This window comes from Tamandua tetradactyla, chromosome 16, assembly GCF_023851605.1.
Source record: "Tamandua tetradactyla isolate mTamTet1 chromosome 16, mTamTet1.pri, whole genome shotgun sequence".
NCBI classification, from domain to species: Eukaryota; Metazoa; Chordata; class Mammalia; order Pilosa; family Myrmecophagidae; genus Tamandua; species Tamandua tetradactyla.
The window spans coordinates 78,593,817-78,610,212 of record NC_135342.1 but is presented as its reverse complement, the minus strand read 5'-3'; the positions used below and the strand labels follow the sequence as shown (position 1 = coordinate 78,610,212).

Genomic DNA, 16,396 nt, shown 5'->3' with positions numbered 1-16,396 from the left:
GGCTCGGGTCGACAGCTGCGCGGGGGCGGCGGCCTCCCCGGCCGCGGCGCTTCCGGCTTCCGGCGTGCGGCGGTCCCATTGGCCAGGGCCGCGGATCTGCGGCCAATCGGAGGGTGGGGGCGGGGCGGGCCGTCCTCTAGCTCTCGGCCCTAGGCCAAGTGCGAGCAAAGGTCCTGGCCCGGTCCACGGCGCGTGGGGAGGGGTGGGGGTGCTGGAACGCGGCGTGCACCCGCCTTCCGGGCCGCCTCCCTCCCTCCTGACCTCTGGCCTCCTTAAGTCACCGTCTCAGCTTCTCGCCAGGTAGCACGCCTAGGCGCCTCTCCTACTGTCGAGCCGGAGCTTCTCAGAGCTCAAGGTGCACTAAAGGCACTTGGGGACTGTACTACGCGTGCAGGTTCCTGGGCCTGACTTCCGGAGATTCTAATCCACTGTGGCCGGGCAGGAGCTCGGGAAGCTGCTTACCTGGTAATTCTGTCAAGGTTGCTGGTGTTGTGACCCCTGCCTGGGCGCTCTCAAACCACTGTCAGGGTCTTTATGCAGATGACTCTCGGAGCCCCGCCCGATGTGTCCAACTGCCCACTGGACAACTTCACCAGGCTGCCCAGATGCCTCCGAAAGGGTCTCTCCTAGGCATCCTGTTCCCCAAACTGCCCCTCCTTCCTTGGTCCTCATTCACTCATTCAGCAGAATTTTTATTGGATGCCTGCTTTGTGCGAGGCACGAGGCACGGGTGGGCGGGGGGGGGGGGGGGCGCTATTAGAGGGGGAGAGGCTAAAGAGGTGAGCTAGAGGAGCCTGCCCCTGCCCTTAGGGAGTTCACGGTCTAGTGAAGAGACAAGCAATCAAATAATCGCAAATTGTGAAAAGTGCCATAACGAAACTAAATGGGCTGGGGTGGGCTCCCACTGTGGACAGGGTAGTCAGGGAAGGCCTCTCCGAGGAGGTAAGGTTTAAGCCAAGACCGTAAGTTAGTTATAGGATGGTTAAATAGATGGTTAAATGGATGGTTCATCTCAATATCCAACATCCATGTTTTATTGATTTCTACTTTGAAAGGACTTTTAGATCCACCTTTTCCGCTGGCCCAGTGGCGGGGTCACCCTCACACTGTCCCTTCTCCCTGGGGCCACTGCAGTAACCTTCCAGGCTCCCTCCCTTCCCTCCATTCTCCTTGTTGGCTGCCGAACAACCCCCCAAACTGTCCATCTAACCACGCTGTCCACTGGCTCACCCACCACCTGCTTCAGCATGATGTGCTCAGCCCAGGTCTGATGGCAGACTTTTAGACTGGGGGGCAGGGTTTTAAAAAAATAAGAGTTTAAGACACTGGGAGGACTGGGGTGACATGGGGTGGCGGTTGTGGTTGGAATCATCTTCAGCCTGTATCCTCCAAACACAATGCACAACGCCCATTTCAGACAGTCTTTCCCTGCGGGGGTGAGATTTTGGTCATGGGCAGTGAGATGCCAGAGGGGACTTGCAGAGTTTGACGGCAGATCTGATAGAATCTGTTAGAAAATCCAGCCAGGAGCCAGCAGTGCTCTTTGAGGCTCTGTCCAGGTACAGCAGAGGGTGGCAGAGCATGGAAGAGCAGATGGTGAAGGGTATTCCTCGGGCAAGTGGGCTCCGGGGACAGGGGCTTCTTTGTCTGAGGATGGTCAGTGGGTCCTGGAGGATGGACCCCTTCCTTCCTTAGCCACACATGGTCAGTGGCTGATGAAGTCCCATGGATGTGGCTCTGATATTCCTGTGAGGAGAGGAGATGTGCATGGGCACTCGATAAGCCCTTTATATATTCATATACATAGCAACAACACTTTAAAATACTTAACCACTCATAATACTAATACCAGCCACTGCTCTTAGCACTTCAATGCATTATATCTTTTAATCCTCATAGCAACGATTATTCTCACCTAATAAAGGTAGAAACTGAGGCACAGAGAGATTCAGGATCTTGCCCAAAGGCTCTCAGTCAGTAAATGGCACAAGTGGTTACCAAATTGTGCCAAGACTGGGGTGTATAAGGACCCTTTGAACCCAGTCCTTTCAACTCCGAAGTCTTCATTCTTTCCACCCCAGGACCTGCCTCTCCTAAAATGAATATTTCTTTATTATTTGTAGTTGAGCTTGTTTTGCGGCTGAAATGTTCAAGGAAACAGAAGAGACGGGGATCTAACAAGTATCAAGTCCCTCCCACATGGCAAAAGATTTATTGCATTTCAGCCTCATGGAACTCCATCATGTCACTGTGTGCTCCAATTCACAGGTGAAGCCGAGGCTTGGTGAGATCAGGTGACTTACCCAAGGTCACCCTCTGAGGAGGACGGTAATCCCAGGTTTGACCCTTGTTTTCGACTCCAAAGCTTTTTTTTTATTTTCTATTCTCCTGAGTTGGGTTTCTAGAAAGTTTTCCTTTGTCAGAGGCCATAGATAAATTGTATTGTGCTCTCCAGGTCACTCAGAGTGATGTTGGCAGCCACAGGAAAGTGGTGGCTTTTGTTTTATTGTGGGGAGAGGAATGTTAAAGGAGAACCGCCTTAACAGATACTAAAATTTATGACACTCCAGTGATTAAAACTGTGCATGAACATCCATGAAACATGGCAGAAAGTCCAACGAGAGACTAAGGAGTGCTTGAGTATTTAATATATAATATTTTCACATCGATGGAGGAAATGATGAACAAGTGGGTGGATTGCAGGGAAAAGAGTAACGTTGTATCCTGACTTCAGACTGTATAAAATAAATTCCAGATGGCTCAAGAATGAATTGGAAGAAAATATCCTCAAAGTGAGAAAAACTTTTCAGAGTATGACCCAAACCCAGAAGCCAGAGAAGATTAATAAATTTAAGGACATAAAAATTATTAAAAGTTCTTCACTGTTAAAAGCATAGTCAAAAGACAAACAGTACCTTGGAGGATATTTGCAAATTCTATCACATATCTCATATATAAAGATATGTGGAGCAGTAAGATCAAAAACCAAAACTATCGACCCAACAGAGAAATGGAGAAAGATATGACTAGAGAGTTTATAAAGAAGGAAATGGAAATGGCTCTTAATATAGGAAAAGTGCTCAACTTGACTTCCTTTCAGAAAATGCAAATTAAAACAAACTCCTGTTAGCTATCAGTTATTATATATTGTATCGTAATGATCAGAAGGTTGGATAACCCCCTGTGCTGGTGAGCCTGTGGGAAAATAAGCAGTCATGGAGGGTAACTTTTCAGTGTCTATCAAAATTACAATTTGACCAGCAATTTTTACAGGCAAATGCCTGATCTGACGAACAGGTTAATGACAGTTTGGATCATACCTAGTGCACTCAATAACACGTCCAATCGACAGGACCAGTAGACAAGGCATCGGGGTTCCAGCAACGCAGGGCAGGGTAAGGTGGAATGGTCACTGCCAGCAAGGACCCATGACTCAGGCTTTAGAATCCCCGTCCAGAGCTTCCTGACCAGCAGGAAATGAAAATGGGGTTGGGGGTCACTTGTTTGGAGCAGCTTTATCTACAGATGCAACCACGGGGAGGCAGGATCACTTAACGACAAAAAGCATGGGTGCCTAAGTCAGCCAGAGAGCTCTGGGACCGGGGCCTGCCACTTACTAGCTCGGTAAGTACGATTAGATTCTATGACCTCTTTGATGTGAGATGAAGAGACTAGTGACACTCACCTCACAGACTTGTGAGGATTAAATGAAATCGTGACTATTAAGGACTCCAAGAAAATGTAACTCAATTACTAGAAGAGTAGGAAAAAAAAAAGCTAAAATATTTCGAGGTGGGGTTACATCTCCATGTGTCCAAAATGAAGCAACAGGAAGCAAGATTATTTTCCCATATTTGTAAGATATTGGTGACTCCTGTGCACTTCTTCTTGGAATTCTGAAATAGAGGAGAGGAGCAGCAGCTGTGGAGGGGGCGGAGAGAGAGGCAGAGAGAGGCTAATGGGAAGCCATCATCCTTGAGCGATTGCCAGATGAAAAAAAGAGTTGTCTTTGAAATAATTTTCAAGTAATTACAGTTATCGAGAGAGATTTATTTTGTCATCTAGGAAGTTTGGCCCTGAATTACCCTCCATTCTGCCTCCTCCCCCTTTTCCTCAATATGTTACATGTATGGAAGAGAATGTCACATCCCAACCACGTCTCCCTTTAAATAAACCTCTGGAGGCTCAGGGAGCATGCAATTGGAAAGGCAGGGTGAGAAGCTTTGTACCTTGTTTGACTAAATCTAGGTACCAGAATTCCTATAGGTAGAATCATCTGGTTCAGGTTAGGGCAGTATAGAAACACTTGAAGCGGCTTTTATGAAGACAGCCTTTGTTGGGCATGTCTGATTTTAGAAGACATGAGGAAGCCACAGTTGGCTTATTTGGCAAAAACTAGTAGGCAGATCAAGCATTCTGGGTGCCTGGTGGAGGCTTCCGGGCACGCTGCAGCTCCCCTCAACTAAGAAGTGGTGAAAACTCATCATCAGCCAGTTAAGGGAGCTGCCTGGTCCAGATGGGCTCCTTTGGTGTTTGCCCAATATTTTCCTTGTCCCAGAACACTCCTGTCTTGCTTTAGGAACCTTGTTTCTAAACATTGCCCAACATTCCCAAATTGGTTAAGCATTTGTTTAAAGTACAGTTCTCCAGAACTGCAGAATGAAAGTTGCTGTGGAAAAGAGTTTGGCAGTTTTAAACATAGAATTATCATATGACCCAGCAATTCTGCTCCTAGGTATATACCCAAGGAAATTGAAATCACATGTTCATGCAAAGCCTTGTACACAAATGTCCAGAGCAGCATTATTCATCATAGCTAAAAGGTGGAAACAACCCAAATGTGTGATGAATGGTTAAACAAAATGTGACATACACCTAAAATGCTATATTTGGCCATAAAGATGAATGAAGTTCTGAAAGATGCTACAACATAGATGAATCTTGAAAACCCTATGCTAAGTGAAAGGAGCCAGACACGAAAGACCGCATATCATATGATCCAATTTACATGAAATGTCCAGAATTGGCAAATCCGTAGAGATAAATGAGTGGTTTTCAAGGGACTGAGAGGAAGGGGAAAATGGGAATGACTGATAATGGGTATGAATTTTTGGGTGTGTGTGTGATGAAAATGCTCTGGAATTAGATGGTTGCACAATATTTAAAGAGAGAAAGGAAGGAAAGAAGGACAGGAGGGAGGGAAGGAGGGAGGGAGGGAGGAAGGAAGGAAGGAACGAATGAATGAACGAACGAATGAACGAATGAACAAACTTCAGAGGCACTGACGTCTCTCTGGGCTGGGTTTCAAAGGTCCAGCAGAGGGAATCTGCTTGGTCCAGCTTGGATCAGGTGTCTTGGCCCCAGGCTACTGTGTCACACAGGCTAGTGGGGCTGCTGGGGATTCAGTCCTTGGGGCGCTCAGAGAAGAGCGGTGTGACTTGAGTAGTTTTCCCAAAAGATGTCTACTTTAGGTGCAAAAAAAATCATTAAAGAAAATTTTGGAAAAAATGGAAAGAAATCACCCATAAGCTTAGCATTTTGATCATGACAGCTTTTATTTCCTCAAATCCTCCCAGTATGTGTCCACAGGCCAATGTATTTCCCCGAGTTGTAATCAGTGTGTTTGTGCTATTTATTTCCTGTGCTTTTCACTTTCCATCATATCACAAACATCTCCCCATGTTTCTAAATCACCTTCATAATTATCCTGCATAACATTCAATTGAGTTGATGTACCATAATCTGCTAAATCACTTTGCCATCTCTGGATATTTACATGGGTTATAATTTTTTTTTTTTTTTTGCTATTACATATATAAATAAATAAAAGGCTGCAGGAAATACTTTCATGCATACTGATCTTTTTTTCTTTACTTGAATTTCCCCAAATACTTATGAAGACCAAATAGGATAATATTTCCCATGAAATGCCAAACTGACCAAGCAGCCTAGATTGGCAAGAGACACCTGAGGTCACTGGGGGGACTTAGGGATGGAGCCACAATCCCTAGAGACCTCCCATTTCTCCGGGAAGCCCCTCTTCTCTTGCCCCCTTGATGCCCCTCTCCCCCCTCCCCCCCAAAGCTCACTGAAGTTGTCTGGGGAAGGAAGGTACTACGTAGATTTTTCTCTTGGTTTCAGTTGTATCCAGGTTAGTTAGTAGTTGCAGTTCCAGTGCCACCGCAAACATCCTCCGACACGTCTCTGGTTCTGGCACATGGATAGGGTCTGTCTTGATCAATTTCTCAACCTTTTTTGGGCTGGAAAGATCTCTGTGGTGAGGGCTGCTCTGCACATGGTCAGATGCTGAGCAGCACCTGTGGTCTCCACCCACCAGATGCCAGTGGCTTGTCCCCAGTTGTGACAATGAAAAATGTTTGCAGACATGGCCAGCTGTCCCCTTGGGGGCAAAAATCGCCTTCCCCCTGTTGAGAACCACTGCTTCTGGCCAGTGTTTTTCAAACTTTGCTGCCCTTGAGAACCACATGGGAGCTATTTAAAACCCCCAAGCCCAGACTGCACCCCAGTTCAATTAAATCGGATTTTTTTCCCATTTCCCTTTTGGAAGGGAAACAAAAGAGCTTACCGTTATCTAGCATCATAATATGTTATAAATTTGGGCATCTGCTAGAAAACCTAAAGTTTCACCCTTTATTAGATGCCATTCAATCAGTGACCATTTGTGGAACGATCGTCTGGGCTGGCTCTCCATGCTGGGGGTCGCAGCGCGCTGCCCCACCTTTCTGCCATGTGCTCATGAGCTGTGGAAAATGTGTGTCCCAAAGGTGGTTGTCGTAATAACTCCCCTCCCACTTGTTCTTCTAGAATTTTGTCACTTTCCCCTCAAGGAGTGCAGCCGAATTCTCCTCCCTTTGGCTCTGAGCGTGCCTGCGTGGGAGCCCAGGCAGAGCTTCTCCCACTTCCTTTCAAGAAAGACCTCCGATGCAGCTGCAAGGCGTGAAGCTAGCTTCCAGCCTCCAACTGCTAGCAGCTTCAGGACTGACAAGGTCAAGCCAAGGTCACGCTCTTCCTCAGCAGCCTCCAGCCTGTGACTGAATAGAGCAGTGGGGGACTCTTCCAATAGCAGTGTTTGCTTGAGAGCTTGAGGTCACATTAGGTGGGCACCCTGCCACCAGAGGCACCCCTGCCCCGTCCTGCCTTCTCACCTCACTTCCTGTTCATAGGTATTGAATCCACATTGTGGTTTCCATCCAGTCCTGCTTCCTCACTGTAGCGGGTTGACTTGTCCCCCCCAAAGGCATGCTGAAGTCCTAACCCCCGCACCTGTGAATGCAACCTTATTTGTAAATAGGGTCTCTACAGATGGAAGCCAGTTAAGGTGACATCATACTGGATTGGGGTGGCCTTAAAGCCAATGGCTGGTGTCCTTCTCAGCGAAGGAAAGGGAGATTTGAGTTCAGTGACCAGGGGCGATGCAGGGAAGAAGGCAGCAGTGGGAGGGATGCCCCAGAAGCCAAGGAACAGTCGCCAGGCATTGCTGGAGCCGTGAGGAGCTGGATGAGGCAAGCACAGCTCCCCGGAATGTTCAGAGGCAGCAAGGCCCTGCCGTCATTTTGATTCAGGCCTGGGGCCTTCTGGACTGTGGGAGAGAAACTGGCTGTTCAAGCCCCCAGTTGCTGTTGCCACAGCCCCCCAATCAACCCCTTATACTCCTGAGTCCCTCTTGGTGGATGCTGTCCATGGGACTCATCTGACACACCTGGAACTTGCTTGTCCCCAGTAGGATGTGGCAGAGATGACACAGCATAACTTCTGAGGCAGGCCACAAAAGGCCATGCGGCTTCCACCTTCCTTGCCTGAATATCCACTCTCAGAGCCTCTACCTGCCCTAGAAGCATTAACCTTTCCTGAGGCCATGCTGTTAGGAAGCCCAGTCTAGTCCCTGGGTTGAGACACATGGAGAGACCCTGAGATGATGTGAAGGGGGTAGAGATGCTCAGCCAGCACCCCCATTCCTCCTGCTATTCCAGCTCCTGCCATCATCTGACCAAAAGTGTGTGAGAAAACTTGAGCCAGAGCTGTCCCGTGGAGCCCTTCCTGAATTCCTGACCCACTGAGATGGTGAAAGACAAAATATTGAGGTTGTTTTAAATCACTAAGTTCTGGGCTGGTTTGTTACGCAGCAATCGATAACTGGTACAACTACTTTGATGAGCCAGACATCTGAGCCCAGGAGCTGTCACTGCTCCAGATATGTCAGTGTCTTTGTTATTCTCTTGAGACACAGACCAGTGTTCAATACACATTTTTACTGCTTTGCAGTTTCAATGAGATTCTCGATATGGATCAGTTGGGGCTACTTGGAAATAAATGTATAGCAATCTAAAACATTTTCCTTCTAATTAAATTGTGGCTGGAATCCATTCTAAGACACCCTCCAAACATGTGTCTTAGAGAGACACAGAAGGTATTTCTGAAACCTAGGATTAAAATTATGAAGCTCACTCCTGATGTCAAACAAATAGAAATGGCTGTTAGGAGGGGTGGGCTCCTCCCAAGTCCTGCCCTTAAGGGGCATGCAGCTGATAGAAAGGAAAAGATACCGTTTTTGAGTCTCCTCAGCCCACCCCAAGTCCTGACACAGGCTGTGATATCTTTAAAAAGGAAGAGACTTTAAAAAAGAAAAGAAGGGAAAGGAAAAAAGAAGCAGGATGCAATGGAATGTGCAGGGACCCAGGGCTTAAGAAACCGAACATGCTGCTTCAGACCCTACAGGTTGCCTGCATTTGGGGTAATCCTTCATCTTTGCTGGGCTCAGTTTTCTCATCTGTAAATGGGGCATGATAATAGTTCCCTCCTTACTGGGTTATTAATGGGGTTCCATTAGGATTGTGGATACAGGAGAATTTTGTTTCCTTAAACCCCTTTATGGATTTAAGCCTCGCTCATTTAATATCATTAAAAGGAAATATTTGTTTTCTTGTTGGAAGTGCCACTTGTCAGATATAGCTAAGGAAGCAAAAATGGTCATTGGAAACATGAAGACTTGTGGCTGGCAGACCTGGGGTTGACTCCCATCTTTATCCATGTAAACGTAAGTTGGTTTGTGTTTTAGTTTGCTAAGGCTGCCAGAATGCATTACACCAGAGATGGATTAGCTTTTATAAGGGGGATTTATTTAGTTACAAATTTACAACTCCCCAGAGGAAAGGCAGTAAACTTTCATCTGGATTTCTCTGTCACATGGGAAGGGACCCGGTGATGTCTGCTGGCCTTCTCTCCCAGCTTTTGGGTTCAACGACTGTCATGGATAGGGACAGGTGTCAACTTGGCCAAGTTGTGGTACCTGTTCATCTGATTGGGCAAGCACTGGCCTGTCTGTTGCAATGAGGACATTTCATAGGATTAGATCATGATCATGTCAGCTACATCCGCAGCTGTTCCATTTGTAATCAGCCAAAGGGGAGTGTCTTCTGCAATTAGTGATGCTAAATGCAATCATGGGAAGCCTTTTAAGGAGGACTCAGAGGAGACAGGTTCCATTCCTGCTTTGGCTGGTGAGCCTCTCCTGTGGAGTTCGTCCAGGCCATCCATTGGAGTCATCGTCTTCGCAGCCTGCCCTGTGGATTTTGGACTCTGCGTTCCTACGGTCACGTGAGACACTTTCATAAATTTTATATTTGCAAGTGTTCCCTGTTGATTCTGTTTCTCTAGAGAACCCTAATACAACGACTTTCCCTGAGACTTTTCCCTTTTGCGTCTCCAAACATCTGGGTCTGAGCTCCTTCTTTCTCTTCTGACTCTCTCTTAATTGTCAAAACTAACCTCTGCTGTTACAAGTCAGCATGATGGTTGCCTGGGGGAGTGGTAGCTAGTGACTGGGAGGGGAAAGGAGGACGGCTTTGGGGGGGCTGGTAGGTTCCTGTTTCTCCATCTGGATGCTTCGTTTATGGGCAAATTCACAGATTGAAAACTCATCATGGTATGTTCATTTCTTTGTATCTATACTATAATCCAATAAAGAGTTTTAAAAACTGTCCCAAGAAGAAGTAGAAAACCTGAATAGCCATAGATGAAATTGAAGTGATAATAAAACAGCTATAAGCACTGCTCCCCCCACCTCCCTGAAAGTCACTTTGAATTGATGGCTTTATGGGTCACTTGTACTAAATCTTCATGAGACACATAATTCTCACTAAAAAAAATAAGTTGGATGCTTTTACTCCCTGCTTAGTGTAGGTGAGAGTTCCCCACTGCATTCAAAGAAAATTTGCGCTCCATACCATGCCCCACATAACCCTCATATGTGGCCCGTGTCTTGTTCCACAGCCTCATTTCCAGAGTCCTCTAGCAGGCCAGGCCCTTTCCCAGCCCTGGCCATTTGTACAAGCTGTTTTCTCTGCCTGGAACACACATTCTCCCCATTTGTCACCTGGCCATCTCCACTGCATGTTGCTACCTTCTCAGAGAGGTGGTTTCTTATCAGAAGTATCACACTTATCCTCTCACTCCTCCTCCATTTCTCCATCAAAGCCTTTTCCTTTCTTTTTTTTTTTTTACTGTCATAGCACCTATCACAAATTTGTAATCATTTGATTAATTTATTTTTAATTTGATATTTATTTCTCCCCTCCCCACTAAGATGCAAGCTCCATGAACTCAGGGACCGCTGTGTCTTGCTCTCTGACATATGGCAGGGTCTGAACTCTGCCTGGCACATGCTGTTTGTTGGGTGAATGGCAGCACACGGCCCTTGCATCTCCCAGCTCATGTGTCCTTTGAGAGAGACCAGAATTGAGCCTGAGAAGCATCTCTGACCCAGTTTCCAGATTCTTGACAGAATGTTCTTCTGAGGCTGGAGGTAGCCCTGATGTCCTGGCATTGGGGGTGAAAGGGAAGTGCTTTCACCATGCTAAGGGGGCATTAGTCCACTGAGTCGATATCATTTCTGACAGTTATGGAGTGAGGAGAAACAGATCTGCCCCTGGAGATGAAAATTTAATTTCAGCTATAGGCGTTTATAAAATGGAATGAGAAATGGCAGGAGCAAACTAACACCTGGGCCTTATCTTTCCTTGATTATGCCTGTGCTTTTTCAGCGGCTGGACATGGAACTGCCCGAAGCAAGAGTCCCAGATGGCCATGGAGCTGGGGGAGTTCAGCTGCCAGAGGGATCTTCCTTGAATTACAGATACTTATCACTCTTGTCTTCAGAGTTCATCAAGGCTCCCCGTCATCCCGACAGAGCTTCCTCCTCAGCTCTCTGCAGTATTTAGGGTCTTGAGTAGTGTTGGGGATTGAGTCACATCCCCCACAAAAGGCCTGTTCAGGTCCCAACCCTGGTCCTGGGGGTGTGAGGGCCCCATCAGAGCATGGTGGTGTTTTTACTACCAAGGTTCCCTACAGTATCACAGCAGAAAGGTCAGCAGAGGTGTGAGTGCTGTTCCAGCTCAGTTGCCATTATTATTGTACTTATTATTATGGTGGACAGACCAATGGCCCCTCGAAGACATCCAAGCCCGAATCCCCAAACCTGTGAATATATTACTTGACAAGGCAAAAGGGATACTATGGGTGTGATTAAATTGAGGGTCCTCAGATGGAGAGATTTTCCTGGGTTATTTGGTTGGGCCCAATGGAATCACAAGGGTCCTTAGAAGAGTGAGAGTTGGAGAGACATCAGAAGATGCTACATTGCTGGCTTTGAAGAGGGAGGAAGTGGCAACGAGCCAAGGAGAGCAGGCCACCTTAAGAAGCTGGAAAAGACCAGGAAATGGACTCTCCTCTATTGCTTCCAGAAAGAACCAGCTCTGCCAACACTGTGCTTTTAGCCAAGTGGGACTGATTTTAGACTTCTGCCCTCTGGAATTGTAAGATAATTTGTTTGAGTGGTTTCGAACCCCTAAGTTTATGGTAATTTGTGACAGTGGCGATCATAAAATAATGCAATAATTATTGTTATATTTAATTTCTTCCTCCTTTTCCTTCTGCCTGCCTTCAAGAAGATACTGTCCGCTCTTTCTGTGCCTAGCACAGCCATGGCTGGTGGTCCAAAGAAGCATTTGAAGCATGTGGCAGCTCTAAGGCATTGGCTGCTGAACCAACTGATGTGTTTGCTTCTCATTCATCCACTGGTCCCCATAAGCTGAGAGCATGTCTCCCTCTCATCATTTTCTTAGGGATCAGTCTTAAGTATGTCCTGAAGGAGAGGAAGTAAAGAAAATCTGCGTGCAGCAGCTCATAAAGGTTGATGGCAAGGTCCGAACTGATAGAGCTTCTCCTGCTGGTTTTATGAATGTCATCAGCATTGACAAGACCGGAGAGAATTTCCATCTCATCTGTGATACCACGAGTCACTTTGCTGTTCATTCTATTACGCCCGAGGAGGCCAAGTACAAGCTTTGCAAAGTGAGGACGATCTTTGTGGACACAAAAGGAATCCCTCACCTGGGGACCCACGATGCTCGCATCATCTGCTGTCCTGATCCCCTCAGCAAGGTGACCAGCACCTCTCAAATGGATTTGGAGATGGGCAAGATGAACGATTTCATGAAGTTCAGTACTGGGCAACAAGCCATGGATTTCTCTTCCCCATGGAAAGGGTCTCCGCCTCAAACTGCTGAAGGCAGAGACAAGAGACCAGCTGCCAAACAGAGCAATGGGTTAGGTGATCTTTAGGTGACGTGGTTGGAGAGTTCTTTGTGGCTAATTAAAAAGAGTAAAGTATGAAAAAGAAAAAAAAAAAAAGAGACTGATTTCTTGAGTCTATAAATCTCCCCAATTTCCCTGCTAACCTCAGAGGGAAGATATGATGCCTGCATCTCCATTCTCGCTTCTACCCCACCTTCAGTTAGAACCCTGAGCCCTGTTACCAAGGACAACCGTGTACATAAGACTCTTTGGAGAAGGCAGGGAGCTGGGGAGGGGATGTGCTGTTAAAATGCAGATTGAGGACCCCACTCCAGATTTCTTCATTCTAAAGTTTAAGAGGTGAGTATCAGCTCCAAAAATCTCCATATTGCAAATAGCACCTCAAAAGGGTCTTATCCACACAATATTAGGAACCACCAGTTTAGACGCAAATGTACTCAGTATCCAATTTTTCTCTTGTTCCTAAGAATGTTTGTAGCAAAATCCAGAAGTTCCAGCAGAGGGGGATGTTACTGCATGAAAGAAAAAGTCTTTGGCAGGAAAACAGAATTTGACAAACCTCACTTTCCAGAGTAGGAAAATAGAGATGTTTCCTCTGAAAAGATGCCCAGTCCGCAGAGATATCGGATGTGGAGCAGGGCATTTTGCAGAACAAGAACTGGCTGATTTTGTTCATGTCCCTAGAATTTGGGAGATTGTCAAAGCACAATGTTGTTAAATGAGTTAAGATTTTTGTTTTTAACAGGCTTGGGGTGGGGGGATTCTTTTGACACCTCTTGCCATGTCAAGTGTGCGTTTGTATTCTAAATCGGTTCACTTGCCTTGTCATGCTTGCTTCTCTTTTGAGGAAGCCAAGAATGAAGTTCTATGTTTCTTAATCCCCAGATAAATTGAGAAATGGTTGTAGAGTGGCACTCACTCTGACTCCATTTATTCTCTTGTTTCTGTGTCTTTAGATATGAGGCTTGTACCCTGGAAACAGAACTGAATAGATGTGAATTCTATCTCAAAGAGGGAAAGAGGCCGACATTACTTTAGCAGTCTTCTCGTTCTAGGTGTTTCCTTATAGCCTTCAATCCTCTCAGACACCCTGAAAAGTCTGGATTATTTTCTCTGTTTTAAAGAGAATGTAGCTAAGATCAGGTGGGGTTAGAAAATGTGCTTACAGGGTGCCTCAATCAAGATTTGAACGTTGCCTTAGCTGACTCTGAAGACTTGTCAGTAGAAAGCAAAAGAGATCATCATTCCAACTCCCCCTAAATAAGAGGAAGTTTATTACTTTTACCTAAAAGAACAGAAACCTGATTGCAGAAATGCCTTGTGCATTAGCTGAAGATAAGGTTTCAGCTGCCCCTGAAAGAAAGGCTCAGGTAGGGAGCCCATGGTGAGCCCGCGGCTGGGGAACTGACACACCCTGTCCGACACTGGCAGCTCCACCTGCTTTCTTTCTGGGGTCGGTTTATAGTTTCTGCCCAAGGTCTCTGGGAGCCAGTATAACAGGCCCGTAAAAATGTCCACATCTGAATCCCCAGAATCTGTGAATATGTGGCCTCATATGGAAAAGCGGATTTGGTAGATGTGATTGAGTTAAGGGTTTTGAGAGATTATCTAATGGAATCAGAAAGTCCTTTTATAAGGAGGCAGGAGAGGCAGAGCCAGAAGGAAACTTGATGTTGGGAATGGGCTGGAGTGATGGGACCACAAGCCAAGGAATGTGAATGGCCTCTGCCTGCTAGAATACCAAGGAAGCAGATCTCCCCCCTAGAGCCTACAGAACAAACTAGCTCTGTGTACCCCCGGGTTTAGCCCTGTAAAGCCCATTTCCAACTTCTGGCCGCTGAACTGCCAGAAAATAAATTTGTGTTGTTTTAAGCCACAATATTTGTTGGAATTTGTTACAGTGACAGTAGGAAACTTAATCTCAAAACACTTTTGATTGTACATATCATCAGTAAAAACATTTACACAGCATAGATACATCATAAAACAGACACAGACATTAAAATTAAAATGCTAAAACAAAGAGGACCCCATCCCCATGAATATTGCAAAATGCATGTTTAATTTAAAATGTATTATTAACAGTGCAAGACTTGGCTACTAAAATTATTTGCATTATAAAATTAATAATATGTTAATCAGAGTGAAGGGTTGCCTCATTATATTTTTAAATCGTTGTTTAACATTTTTTAAGCCCACAAATTAGGGACCTAGTTCTGAGAGTTGGTAGATTTTTATATATGGTTCAATGGTATAAAACTATATAAAACTGAAAACAACATTCCACACAAAGATTATTGGTTCTGTGTGGAAGAAGCTAATGGCACTCAATTTTTTCAATCGCAACTGCCAATTATGTAAAATTTTGTTGACATCTGGCTGGTGAATTTCCATGTTCTCTGATCTTGATGTAGACTAATTGGAAGATGCTTCTTTCTGATATTTTAAACAAGTGGGTTCATAAGCTCACTAAAGCTTTTTATTCAAAAGATTTTGGAATCCAATTAGGACGGTTTATTTCCAAGATTTTAAGCATGCAGCTATTAGCACTTCTATAGGTGATGCATTTAAATGTGGTTTTTGGGAAAAAAATTCACATAATAATGAAAACCTTTCCAAAAAGACAGAGCAGGGGTTTCTTTAGGAAAGGGATTACCTTCTCGTTTGCATCTAAAATGCAGCCTATACCTTGATGGACAGATTGATGTGTTCTTCTTTTGAAACTACCCGTTCTTTTGAACCCAAGTGGGTCCTCAGAGCTACCTCCCACCACAGAAAAATGTCAGCAAACTCGCAACACTTTTTGTTTTGTTATTAAAAAGTGTGACTTTAGGTTCAACAACTCTTCTACTTACATGTTTTTGAGCCACGTGCTCCCCCATGTGCCCATCTGTGGTAGTTAGATTCAGTTGTCAACTTGGCCAGGTGAAGGCACCTAGTTCTGTTGCCGTGGCCATGAGCCAATGGTACTTGAACCTCATCTGTTGCTGATGACATCTGCAGTCAGCTAGGAGGCGTGCCTGCTGCAATGAATGATGTTTGGTTTGATTGGCTGGTGCTTAAATGAGAGAACGCAACATAGCACAGCCCAAGCAGCTCAGCATACCTCATCTCAGCACTCGCAACTCAGTCTAGGCCTTTAGAGATGCAGAAAGGAATCACCCCAGGGGAAGTTGTTGGAACCCAGAGGCCTGGAGAGAAGGCCAGCAGAGATCGCCCTGAGCCTTCCCACGTAAGAAAGAACCTCAGATGAAAGTTAGCTGCCTTCCCTCTGAAGAACTAATGAAATAAATCCCCTTTTATTAAAAGCCAATTGTGTCTGGTGTGTTGCATTCTGGCAGCTAGCAAACCAGAATACCATCTTATCATGAGATCTGGGTTTCATAACGTTCACTGTTCAATGACATTGGAGGCTTTGGGCCACGGTGCACTTCTGATGTCACCAACCTTCTTTTCCTCTGCATGTGTCCTTGCAAAATGTTTATTATTGTTTTGTGTGATGTATTTTAAAATTTTGTCAACAGTCTCATGTTCTATCTCATTACATGTTCACGGGCCACCTATTTTTAAAATCCATTCATAGTTCTATGTATTGAATATGCTCCTTCTAACTGCTGCCAGGGAGTGCAGCCGAGTTTTACTTCTTTTTTACCCCAGGGCTGGAAATCCAGCTTGCCTCTCCTTACCACCCCCAAAACTAGTGGGCATCCTCACGCTTGTTCTTTCACAGACCAGAGTGGGTATTTTTAATGAAATTTTTGAGGAATTCTTCTCCTCACCTTGC

At 45.5% G+C, this 16,396-nt stretch overlaps 1 pseudogene; it reads left to right on the top strand.

Annotated features, from left to right (window-relative positions):
• Positions 1–11,999: 11,999 nt before the first annotated feature.
• On the top strand, positions 12,000–12,639 carry LOC143658474 (small ribosomal subunit protein eS4, X isoform-like; annotated as a pseudogene).
• The last annotated feature ends 3,757 nt before the right edge of the window (positions 12,640–16,396 follow it).